Source organism: Phyllobates terribilis, unplaced genomic scaffold (assembly GCF_046119375.1).
Source record: "Phyllobates terribilis strain yellow unplaced genomic scaffold, ASM4611937v1 Scaffold_5__5_contigs__length_657084704, whole genome shotgun sequence".
NCBI lineage: Eukaryota > Metazoa > Chordata > Amphibia > Anura > Dendrobatidae > Phyllobates > Phyllobates terribilis.
In genome coordinates this window covers 323,746,619-323,760,624 of record NW_027362765.1, presented here as the reverse complement: position 1 = coordinate 323,760,624, position 14,006 = coordinate 323,746,619, and the positions used below count along the sequence as shown (strand labels likewise).

Sequence of the window (14,006 nt, the reverse complement as noted above, 5' to 3'; positions counted from 1 at the left end):
GGAGCTGCTCCTTAGACCCACCCCTTCCCTTTATCTACCTCACTATTCACTAGATATACAGCGTCTATTAGAACGAGCGGTGGACACCGCGTTCAGCGCTTCCTAGTGACCCAGGGGATAAAAAGCAGTCAGCTGTGTCTGTCTCCTCACTCAGGCACTTATTCCTGATGATCCACAGTGCAACCTTCTTATATGGGACTTCCATTTCCTTTCTTTTCAGATATCTTATCTGGTCATCTTTATACTTATTCCTCAGCGGCGTTAAAAAGCGGCGCTGAGGAATAAGGCTCCGTAACGGCCGCCGGTAAAAAGCGTATCGGCGGTCGTTAAGGGGTTAAATGTACAATAAATATTTTTTTTGCATGTGATACGCTATATTTGAGTCTGAATGGTCCACAATGTACATAACATGTACATTATATAATGATTGTTATATATCATTTTTGTGCAATTGATAAAAGATTTTAATATATGTAAACACTGATTTGCAAAACCCATTATATTGTTTTAAGAATTTAACATCAAAATGAAAAGAAGACTCTAGATTTAACTTTATTTACATTTATTCGTAAAAATCATATACATACTGAGTCAACACTGAAACTGTAAAACAGGCTAAAGAATGCTTTAGAATCAAAACAGCAGTTGTAGGACACCTGATGAAGGCTCATAAGAGTTGAAACGCGTTGTGTTATGTTTTTAATATATGTTTTAATTCTTTAATTACATGTGATTTAACAGTCTCACTTTGATTGTAATCACAACTAATAAATTTAGATTTCATCGATCCCATATATAAATTGATTTTCAAACGATCAAGGTTCAATCCATTTTTGAACGCACAGTCCACCACCATAAAGATATTGGGAATCCCTTCAATAAAAGGGAAGCGCCATCAGAGATTCACTTTCTACTGTATATATGCAATACTTGGCACTGTGACCTTGGCTGTGACATTGCCCGTTGCTAGAAATATGCTTATTTTGGATTGCTGTTGAAGTACTTTGAGGGATTCAAAAACTGTGTGAAAGGTTTTCTGTTAACGCATTTGTGCCAGATTCTGTATTATCTTCTAACTTGATAAATAATGAATTTGTCAATGAGCTGTCGGTTTGAGTACTAAAGTTTCTAAAGCCTGGTTTGCATACTTCTTCCTGAAAGTTCAATTCTTCGGGCTTTGCTGCTTCTGTATGACAAATGTGGCTAATAGGAGAATAAAATTCTCTTTTTCCGCCTCTGCTACGATCTTTATTTAACCTTTCTTCGATAATTTTTTCTCCATCACTGACCATAGGAAATATTGTTGGTATGGCATTAGCTTTCAAAGTTTTCCCTTTACAGTGGTAGTCATAACTATCCGGAGTAAAATGTCCTGAACATAAGGCGTATTTACCGCTTTTTCTTCTAGCCATTATTTTGCTTGCCAATGCCTGTATGTCCTTGAACTGTTGTCCTGTGTTCTCCAACCATGCAATTATTTTCTCAATCTCATTTGGGAATTTGTGTAACATTGTATCTTTGTTTTGACCCTTGCGGCCCGTTTTGCTTACACACTGATTAACAATGCACGAAGGCATTTTGTAATACAACAAAAAAATAACAAAAACCTAAAATAAAACAACAAAAAAAAAAAAAAATTACACATGTATATTGTTATCACTTATTTCAAGACGTTATGAAGTCATATTGTTTCAAAAATTAAAGAATCACAGCCCGTTTTTATTGTGACTTTAAAATTACGACCAACATGCCAACAAACTGAATCATTAAAGTGGTGGTCTGATACCTAAAATGTCCTTTAGAAAAATACATTTTTACATCATAATACTTTTAGTAATTAGCTTGGTTTTACAAGACCCCGTAGTTCTCCCTATCCTGCTAATCCTTAAATGTACTTTTTAACTTCACTTCCTGCGATGTTTCTTTTGAGAGGAGTTACCCACAGCTTCTATACAACAAATCGTCATCAGGGGGCAGAGATAGAAGCAATGAGTGACAAGGGCGGCCCCACATATTCTAGAACTGTACCCAATGGTGCCAGAAGCTGTGGGACGGCACTGGGGTCTATCGCTGCCCCCTGATGACTTCTTGTTTCACGGTTTCACAGCACTGTACTGACATCTAACACAGTTTCTATTACCATAGAATCTGGACATGTTCAGGAACTAAACGGCTCAGGAAGTGAATTAAAACAAAAACATTTTAGATATCAGATAATCCCTTTAATATTATCACCTAAAATCAAATAAAAAAATAAAGCATGATAACCAATTACATAGATTTGTGAATACAAAATTGAATGTACCTAAAAAGTTTATTTAATTATAAGCTAGTAAATAAGTAATCTAGAATAAGATACAATGTTAAAAATATACTTTGAGATATATTTATAATTCAAAGTGGATTTAAAAGGACATTTAGATAGATAGATAGACAGACAGACAGACAGGCATTTAAAAGTTTGGGCACCCCTGGTCAAAATTAGTTATTGTGAACAGTTAAGCAAGTTGAAGATGAAATGATCTCTAAAAGGCCTATAGTTAAAGATGACACATTTCCTTTGTATTTTAAGCAAAAAAAATATATTGATAAAAAGGAAAATAGGCAGATGCAAAAGTTTGGGCACCCTGCATGGTTAGTACCTAGCAGCATCCCTTTAGCAAGTATCACAGCTTGTAAACGCTTTTTGTAGCCAGACAAGAGTCTTTCAATTCTTGTTTGAGGGATTTTCATCCATTCTTCTTGGAAAATTCTTCCAGTTCTGTGAGATTCCTGGGTTGTCTGGCATGCACTGCTATTTTGAGGTCTAGCCACAGATTTTCAATGATGTTCAGATCACGGGACTGTGATGGCCATAGCAAACCCTTCAGCTTGCGCCTTTTGAGGTAGTCTACTGTGGATTTTGACGCGTGTTAAGGATCATTATCCATTTGTAGAATCCATCCTTTTTTCAACTTCAGCCTTCTTTTTTTTTTTTACAGATGGTGTTATAAACTTTTTGAAATTTCATTGAATCCCTTTTTTTCTCTACCCATCAAATATTCCCCGTGCCATTGGCTGCAACACAACACCAAAGCATGATTGATCCACCCCATGCGTAAAATTGGCGATATGTTCTTTTATTGAAATTCTGTGCTATTTTTTCTCCACACATACCTTTGATCATTGCGGTCAAAGAGTTCTATTGTAACCTCATTGGTCCGCAGGACTTTTTTCCAAAAAGCATCAGACTTGTATAGATGTTCTTTTGCATACTTTTGACACTGAATTTTATGGTGAGGACGCAGGACAGGTTTTCTTCTGAGGACTCTTCCATGAAGGCCATATTTGTCCATGTGTATCTGAACAGTAGAACAATGTACCATAACTACAGAGACTGCCAAATCTTTCTGAAGGTCTTTTGCAGTTAAGCCGGAGTTTTGATTCGCCTCTCTGGCAATCCTACCAATCAGCTCTCACTGAAATTTTGATTGGTCTTCCAGACCTTATCTTGATCTCCACTGTTCCTGTTAACTGCCATTTCTTAATTACATTTAGAACTGAGGAAAGGGCAACTTGAAAACGCTTTGCTAACTTCTTATAGCCTTCTCCTGCTTTGGGGGTCTCCACCATTTTAATTTTCAAAGTGCAGGCAGTTGCTTAGGAGAACCCAAGGTTGCTTTTTTTGGCAAAAAGTTAGAGGAAGCTGGATATTTATAAAGCTGGGAAATTTGCATCACCTGGCCTTTCCTAAAGATGATAGTGAAAAAGCCATAACCCTGACAGGCTAATTAAGGTCTGATAAGGTGGTCAAAGTTATCTGAGCACACAAATCTCCAAGGGTGTCCAAACTTGTGCATCAGCCCACTTTCCTTTTTGTAATTTTAAAATGTAAAGTATAATAAGGTTATGAAAGGGGAGATTTATCAAACACTAAATTGCAGCCGCCTGTCTGGATCATCCTCCAATAAACCATGAATTAGACGTGGACGATAAGCTTTCCACCCAATAGATTTCAGGATTCACATGATAGAAGATCGTAAAATTCCCAATTCCAAAGAGGCTCTTCTGGTGGACTTTTTTGGACTCTGAACAAATGTTTGAGCAACAAGTTGTTTATTATCTTCTGTACAGACTGTTTTGGGTCGACCAGTTTTTGGAGCATTAAGGATTGAGCCAGTGGCATTGAATTTGTCACGAATTTGTCTTTGGGGCTTGAGTACCAAATGTTTGAACCCAATTTGCTCTAACAGTTTCAGCATTTTGAGATTTCCAATACTCTGTTAAAATCCATTTTCTTTGATCTGTATTTAAATTATTTGACATTATGTGTTATCTGAATAGAAAACAGATTTGGGGGGAGATCTATATGTGAAAACTAGATCTGTGAAACTGGCTCAGTTGCCCTTAGCAACCAATCAGATTCCACCTTTCATTTTCCAAAGAGTCTGTGAGGAATGAAAAGTGGAATCTGATTGGTTGCTAAGGGCAACTGTGCCAGTTTCACTTTACACCATGTTTGATAAAACTCCCCCTTCATAACCTTATTACTCTTTCTGTCCACCTACTTTTGGACCACCCTGTGTATATATTATATATTATATATATATATATATATATATATATATATATATATATATATATATATATATATATATATATATATATATATATATATACATATACACATACACACACATATATACACACACACACAGGGTGGTCCAAAAGTAGGTAGACAGAAAGTGTAATAAGGTTATGAAGGGGGAGATTTATCAAACATGGTGTAAAGTGAAATAACCTGTTGCTGAAACATTTGTTCAGAGTCCAAACAAGTCACCAGAAGAGCCTCTTTGGAATTGGGAACTTCACGAGCTTCTATCATGCGAATCCTGAAATCTAATGGGTGGAAAGCTTATCGTCCACGTCTAATTCATGGTTTATTGGAGGATGATCCAGACAGGCGGCTGCAATTTAGTGAGATTATGCTTAACGAAATTGAAGAAAATCCAGTAATTTTAGATAACATTATGTGGAGTGATGAAGCTTCTTTCAAATTCTCCGGCCATATTAACAGACATAATTGTATTTACTGCTATAATGAGAACATGCATTTAACATTAGAGCAACAACTAAATGAGCCTGGTGTCAATGTTTGTGGTGGTATTTCAAGTTTTGGTGTTTTAGGACCAATATTTTTTGATGGAACAGTCACAGGAGAGAAGTATCTCGAAATTCTAATGAATCAAGTTGTTCCCCAGTTACAGCAACAGCCTAATTCAAATGACCTTTATTTCCAGCAAGATGGGGCCCCTCCACATTATTCAAGAGTAGTCCGCGAGTATATTGATGAAACATTTCCTAATAAATGGATTGGCCGAAGAGGCCCACTTGATTGGCCGGCACGTTCACCAGACTTGACCCCAATGGATTTTTTCTTTTGGGGAGCACTCAAGGACAAAGTTTATAGTCGAAAACCAAAAAGTGTCAGTGATTTAAAAAATTACATAAGAGATGCGTTTCAAGAAATTAATACCCAAAGAGACTTGTGCAAAAAAGTTTGTCGAAGTGTGAGAGGCAGACTTCAAAGCTGTGCAAATTGTAATGGAAAACAGTTTCAGCACCAGCGTTGATAAAATTTAAGGGCTTTTCTATTATTGTTCAGAATAAAATGTAATTGTCAATGTTATGCTTGTGTTAGTAAATATAATTTTATATATAAACCAAAATAAATGTTATTATTTTCTGGCCGCCTACTTTTGGACCACCCTGTAATATTATTATTATAGCGCCATTTATTCCACGGCGCTTTACATGTGATGTAATATATATATATATATATATATACATATACATACACACACACAGTACAGACCAAAAGTTTGGACACACCTCATTTAAAGATTTTTCTGTATTTTCATGACTATGAAAATTGTACATTAACACTGAAGGCATCAAAACTATGAATTTACACATGTGGAATTATATACTTAACAAAAAAGTGTGAAACAACTGAAAATATGTCTTATATTCTAGGTTCTTCAAAGTAGCCACCTTTTGCTTTGATGACTGCTTTGCACACTCTTGGCATTCTCTTGATGAGCTTCAAGAGGTAGTCACCGGAAATGGTCTTCCAACAATCTTGAAGGAGTTCCCAGAGATGCTTAGCACTTGTTGACCCTTTTGCCTTCACTCTGCGGTCCAGCTAACCCCAAACCATCTCGATTGGGTTCAGGTCTGGTGACTGTGGAGGCCAGGTCATCTGGCGTAGCACCCCATCACTCTCCTTCTTGGTCAAATAGCCCTTACACAGCCTGGAGGTGTGCTTGGGGTCATTGTCCTGTTGAAAAATAAATGATGGTCCAACTAAACGCAAACCGGATGGAATAGCATGCCGCTGCAAGATGCTGTGGTAGCCATGCTGGTTCAGTATGCCTTCAATTTTGAATAAATCCCCAACAGTGTCATCAGCAAGGCACCCCCACACCTCCTCCTCCATGCTTCACGGTGGGAACCAGGCATGTAGAGTCCATCCGTTCACCTTTTCTGCGTTGTACAAAGACACGGTGGTTGGAACGAAAGATCTCAAATTTGGACTCATCAGACCAAAGCACAGATTTCCACTGGTCTAATGTCCATTCCTTGTGTTCTTTAGCCCAAACTTGTCTCTTCTGCTTGTTGCCTGTCCTTAGCAGTGGTTTCCTAGCAGCTATTTTACCATGAAGGCCTGCTGCACAAAGTCTCCTCTTAACAGTTGTTGTAGAGATGTGTCTGCTGCTAGAACTCTGTGTGGCATTGACCTGGTCTCTAATCTGAGCTGCTGTTAACCTGCGATTTCTCTGGGTGGTGACTCGGATAAACTTATCCTCAGAAGCAGAGGTGACTCTTGGTCTTCCTTTCCCGGGGCGGTCCTCATGTGAGCCAGTTTCTTTGTAGCGCTTGATGGTTTTTGCAACCGCACTTGGGAACACTTTCAAAGTTTGCCCAATTTTTCGCACTGACTGACCTTCACTTCTTAAAGTAATGATGGTCACTCATTTTTCTTTACTTAGCTGCTTTTTTCTTGCCATTATACAATTCTAACAGTCTATTCAGTTGGACAGTCAGTGTATCAACCTGACTTCTGCACAACACAATTGATAGTTCCAACCCCATTTATAAGGCAAGAAATCCCACTTATTAAACCTGACAGGGCACACCTGTGAAGTGAAAACCATTTCCGGTGACTACCTCTTGAAGCTCATCAAGAGAATGCCAAGAGTGCGCAAAGCAGTCATCAAAGCAAAAGATGGCTACTTTGAAGAACCTAGAATATGACATATTTTCAGTTGTTTCACACTTTTTTGTTAAGTATATAATTCCACATGTGTTAATTCATAGTTTTGATGCCTTCAGTGTGAATGTACAATTTTCATAGTCATGAAAATACAGAAAAATCTTTAAATGAGAAGGTGTGTCCAAACTTTTGGTCTGTACTGTATGTGTGTATATATATATATATATATATATATATATATACATACACACACAAATACATACACACACACTGTATATAATATGTATGTTTGTCTAACATACAAAGGAAATGTGTCATCTTTAACTTTAGCCCTTTTAGAGATTATTTCATAATCAACTTGCTTAAAAGGGTTGTCCACTACTATTCAAAATAGCCCAATGTGTTTTTATGATGAAAAGAAGCTTCTTTCTAATTACCTCCCACTGCTGTTTCTGCCTGTGAGCAGCGTTATCTGTGGCCTCTCACAGGCAGCACGTGACCCCCCGCTGACGTCACGTCAAATGAGGCGTGACTTACCGCTGGGGTCCCCGCGGTGGCTGCTGGGTTGTGGGCGGGATTACCCCGTGCGTCACACCCAGCATCCAACGTGTGCTTTCCCAATGGATGGGGAGAGGGAGAGTGCGCAGTGGATGCTGGGTGTGACGCACGGGGTAATCCCGCCCACAACCCAGCAGCCACTGTGGAACGCAGAAGAAGGACCCCCGGCTGCATCCGGAATCATGATGTGACATCAGCGGATGTCAGAGCCGGCTGCAGTATATGCTTGCAGAAATTTCTGCAGAATTTCTGCAAGGTTCTGCACCTCTTGGCATCAAAAATGCTGTGCAAATTCCGCGCGTTTTTTCGCATTTACATGTGTTTTATGTGCGCTTTTGCACATAAATCCGCACAGAGAATCGACACGCTGCTTCTTTTTCCGCACATGAAATCCTGTCAGGAAAATTCCTGATCATGTGCACAGATCTTCCAAAATACCATAGAAAATGCTGGGATAAGGTTTGAATGTGTTTTTGGGGCCAATTCCGCACGGATTTGCCGCATAAAACATGCACCGTGTGCACATACCCTAACAGTAAATTTGACCAGGGGTGCCCAAACTTTTATATGCCACTGTGGATATGGGATGGATAGATAATAGATAGATATTGTGTAGATGGATGGATGGCTAGAAAAAATTGGAACAGCACTGTCAATAATAACTGTGGGTGCAAATCCTCCCAAACAATTTGCAGGATAGATAAAAGTAAAAAAATCAGGCAGCACTCCAAAAAATGGTTGTGAAACACCATATGGGCTAATAAAGTCCACTTTTTTCACAACCATTCTTTGGAGTGCTGCCTCTTTTTTTTACTTTTAGATAGCTAGCTAGATAGATCGATAGATGGATTGATAGATAGATATGGGGTAGATCGATAGAGGATTAATAGATCCATATATCAACCTAGCAAATATCTAACTATATATCTACCAATGTATCACCTATCAAGCTGTTCATTATCTCTTATCAACTTATATAGCTAGCTAGCTATTAAATATCAAGTCTATCTATATTTTCACTAACTGTGCAGCTTGAGATCAACGCTTTTATTTGAAGACACCCTGGTAATTGTGCAGACGCAGTATTTATAATAAGAGGCCAGATACTGAAGGTTCAGGGACCTGTCATGTAAGCACAATATAATGATGAGGCCAGAGCACCAAGAAAAGACCCGCCCACGGGCACCAGCATATCATTAAATGAAAACTTCAAGCAAACATTACACAAGACAGATCTATTAATCAGTGTAATAGTGCCAACATTACAATGCCTGTAGCTTACTTGGCAAAATCCTGCTGACAGCTTCTCTTTAATCACTATGACCCTACTCACCACATACGCCATCATAGTAAGTGACAGGATGCAGCCTGCTAATAATGCTCCCGGCTACTGACTACATAGTAATAGATATCCTGCACAGATCATGTATTAGCTAAATATGATAAATGAGTGGCTGCAGATAGGAGACATAACCAAAAAGTAGCTACATACAATGCAGGTGGAGTAAGAACTACAGCTAACTGACAGCTCTCAGCAATAAACCTGAGCTATGGCCCTCCAGTACACATAATGGTGATCAAGCCAATATATACATGGTTAACACAAACAGAATACTGAACAACCAAAATATCAGCTTTGTGAATATGGTTATATTAAAAATCTCATGCCATTTGTAGTCCTATTTGTGGGATTATTCTGGCAAACTAGGAACAGTTGCCAATATCATATATGTATACATTTATATTTGTGACCGGACACTATGGGATATCTTATAGTACCAGGATCTAAAGGCTTCATTCAGAAGGATGAGGATAGTAATCTCCAAATAATCTCATACAGATTCCTGGTCTCCACATTCACATTCAGAGACAGGGAACTAATAATCTGCACACAGCAGAGAGATAATAGATCAGTATACAGCATATAGGCTATATACATGGAGGGGGACTAATATCCTGCACACAGCAGTATCTGTATACACCATATAGGCTATATACATGGAGGGGGACTAATACCCTGCACACAGCAGTATCTGTATACAGCACTGATAACATGGTGTCTGATACCAGAGAGATCATAGATCAGTATACAGCATATAGGCTATATACATGGAGGGGGACTAATATCCTGCACACAGCAGTATCTGTATACACCATATAGGCTATATACATGGAGGGGGACTAATGACCTGCACACAGCAGTATCTGTATACAGCACTGATAACATGGTGTCTGATACCAGAGAGATCATAGATCATTATACAGCATATAGGCTATATACATGGAGGGGGACTAATACCCTGCACACAGCAGTATCTGTATACAAGCGCTGATAACATGGTGTCTGATACCAGAGAGATCATAGATCAGTATACAGCATATAGGCTATATACATGGAGGGGGACTAATACCCTGCACACAGCAGTATCTGTATACAGCACTGATAACACGGTGTCTGATACCAGAGAGATCATAGATCAGTATACAGCATATAGGCTATATACATGGAGGGGGACTAATAACGTGCACACAGCAGTATCTGTATACAGCATATAGGCTATATACATGGAGGGGGACTAATACCCTGCACACAGCAGTATCTGTATACAGCACTGATAACATGGTGTCTGATACCAGAGAGATCATAGATCAGTATACAGCATATAGGCTATATACATGGAGGGGGACTGATACCCTGCACACAGCAGTATCTGTATACAAGCACTGATAACATGGTGTCTGATACCAGAGAGATCATAGATCAGTATACAGCATATAGGCTATATACATGGAGGGGGACTAATACCCTGCACACAGCAGTATCTGTATACAAGCACTGATAACATGGTGTCTGATACCTGAGAGATCATAGATCAGTATACAGCATATAGGCTATATACATGGAGGGGGACTAATACCCTGCACACAGCAGTATCTGTATACAGCATATAGGCTATATACATGGAGGGGGACAAATACCCTGCACACAGCAGTATCTGTATACAGCATGAATGCTATATACATGGAGGGGGACTAATGACCTGCACACAGCAGTATCTGTATACAGCACTGATAACATGGTGTCTGATACCAGAGAGATCATAGATCAGTATACAGCATATAGGCTATATACATGGAGGGGGACTAATACCCTGCACACAGCAGTATCTGTATACAGCACTGATAACATGGTGTCTGATACCAGAGAGATCATAGATCAGTATACAGCATATAGGCTATATACATGGAGGGGGACTAATAACGTGCACACAGCAGTATCTGTATACAGCACTGATAACATGGTGTCTGATACCAGAGAGATCATAGATCAGTATACAGCATGTATGCTATATACATGGAGAGGGACTAATACCCTGCACACAGCAGTATCTGTATACACCATATAGGCTATATACATGGAGGGGGACTAATGACCTGCACACAGCAGTATCTGTATACAGCACTGATAACATGGTGTCTGATACCAGAGAGATCATAGATCAGTATACAGCATATAGGCTATATACATGGAGGGGGACTAATAACGTGCACACAGCAGTATCTGTATACAGCATGTATGCTATATACATGGAGGGGGACTAATGACCTGCACACAGCAGTATCTGGACGCCCCCTGAAGAAGGCAAACGCCGAAACGTGCGTTGGGGTGGGCGAGCGGTCCACATGGGGGTGCCTTGACATCACAGCTTGTGGCCCAGGTAATCCTCTTGATACAATGCAGTACTTGTTTCTTACCCTATTTTGTACCTATTTATCTTTATACTTGTCCGATATAGACTCTGCCAGTATAAATTCAATTAATTGAATCTTTTTAGCCGTCATATTTTGACCATAATTGTATCATTGTGGCTATTATTAGTGTCTCTTATGTAGCATTTGATATGATGAAAAGCACAGTTTAGCTGCTGGCATATGGCATTCTGACAGTATTGATTATGACTCCTCTATGAGGTATTTTTAAGTACTTTGATACTACTTGTGATATGCACTACTATATGGATATTATTATGGGTATTATACTGTGGCCATCTGATAGTCCTCTTTATTGGTATGACAGATGAAGGACTAGATATATATGCTTTTGCTGTGGCGCCGAGGCCCCCTTTCATATGTGGACCACATCGTCCCTTCAGTGAGACGGTTTTTTCTACATGATATGTGTCTTTCTGTATTTCTGTATTGTGCCTTATATTGACTATGAAGTAAACTTTTTATACTATTTATGAATAAAAGTTAATTTTTATAATTGTTTTGGGCTGATATGGTCGTATTTTCTCTCTTCAAGTATTTATCTATGTTTAAACGACCTAAAATAGATTTCCACCAGTAGGTGCTAGCTATTTAGCAAGATATATACTATCTTTAATATGCACCAATTGAGAAACTTATATTGGACACAGCAGTATCTGTATACAGCACTGATAACATGGTGTCTGATACCAGAGAGATCATAGATCAGTATACAGCATATAGGCTATATACATGGAGGGGGACTAATAACGTGCACACAGCAGTATCTGTATACAAGCACTGATAACATGGTGTCTGATACCAGAGAGATCATAGATCAGTATACAGCATGTAGGCTATATACATGGAGGGGGACTAATACCCTGCACACAGCAGTATCTGTATACAGCACTGATAACATGGTGTCTGATACCAGAGAGATCATAGATCAGTATACAGCATATAGGCTATATACATGGAGGGGGACTAATACCCTGCACACAGCAGTATCTGTATACAGCATGTATGCTATATACATGGAGGGGGACTAATACCCTGCACACAGCAGTATCTGTATACAAGCACTGATAACATGGTATCTGATACCAGAGAGATCATAGATCAGTATACAGCATATAGGCTATATACATGGAGGCGGACTAATAACGTGCACACAGCAGTATCTGTATACAGCATGTATGCTATATACATGGAGGGGGACTAATGACCTGCACACAGCAGTATCTGTATACAGCATATAGGCTATATACATGGAGGGGGACTGATACCCTGCACACAGCAGTATCTATATACAGCACTGATAACATGGTGTCTGATACCAGAGAGATCATAGATCAGTATACAGCATATAGGCTATATACATGGAGGGGGACTAATAACGTGCACACAGCAGCATCTGTATACACCATATAGGCTATATACATGGAGGGGGACTAATGACCTGCACACAGCAGTATCTGTATACAGTATATAGGCTATATACATGGAGGGGGACTAATACCCTGCACACAGCAGTATCTGTATACAGAAAATAGGCTATATACATGGAGGGGGACTAATACCCTGCACACAGCAGTATCTGTATACAGCACTGATAACATGGTGTCTGATACCAGAGAGATCATAGATCAGAATACAGCATATAGGCTATATACATGGAGGGGGACTAATACCCTGCACACAGCAGTATCTGTAAACAGCATATAGGCTATATACATGGAGGGGGACTAATAACGTGCACACAGCAGCATCTGTATACACCATATAGGCTATATACATGGAGGGGGACTAATGACCTGCACACATCAGTATCTGTATACAGCATATAGGCTATATACATGGAGGGGGACTAATGACCTGCACACAGCAGTATCTGTATACAAGCACTGATAACATGGTGTCTGATACCAGAGAGATCATAGATCAGTATACAGCATATAGGCTATATACATGGAGGGGGACTAATACCCTGCACACAGCAGTATCTGTATACAAGCACTGATAACATGGTGTCTGATACCAGAGAGATCATAGATCAGTATACAGCATATAGGCTATATACATGTAGGGGGACTAATACCCTGCACACAGCAGTATCTGTATACAGCACTGATAACATGGTGTCTGATACCAGAGAGATCATAGATCAGAATACAGCATATAGGCTATATACATGGAGGGGGACTAATACCCTGCACACAGCAGTATCTGTATACAGCACTGATAACATGGTGTCTGATACCAGAAAGATCATAGATCAGTATACAGCATATAGGCTATATACATGGAGGGGGACTAATATCCTGCACACAGCAGTATCTGTATACAAGCACTGATAACATGGTGTCTGATACCAGAGAGATCATAGATCAGTATACAGCATATAGGATATATACATGGAGGGGGACTAATACCCTGCACA

The 14,006-nt window shown here is 39.3% G+C and overlaps 1 long non-coding RNA gene across 1 annotated transcript in view; it reads right to left on the bottom strand.

Moving 5' to 3' along the window:
• Positions 1-545: 545 nt before the first annotated feature.
• Positions 546-14,006, bottom strand: part of LOC141273139 (uncharacterized) — an 85,490-nt gene continuing 72,029 nt past the window's right edge. Inside the window, exon 4 of the long non-coding RNA XR_012322067.1 lies at positions 546-1,607. This is a non-coding gene — a long non-coding RNA (uncharacterized lncRNA). The remainder of the gene's footprint in view (positions 1,608-14,006) is intronic.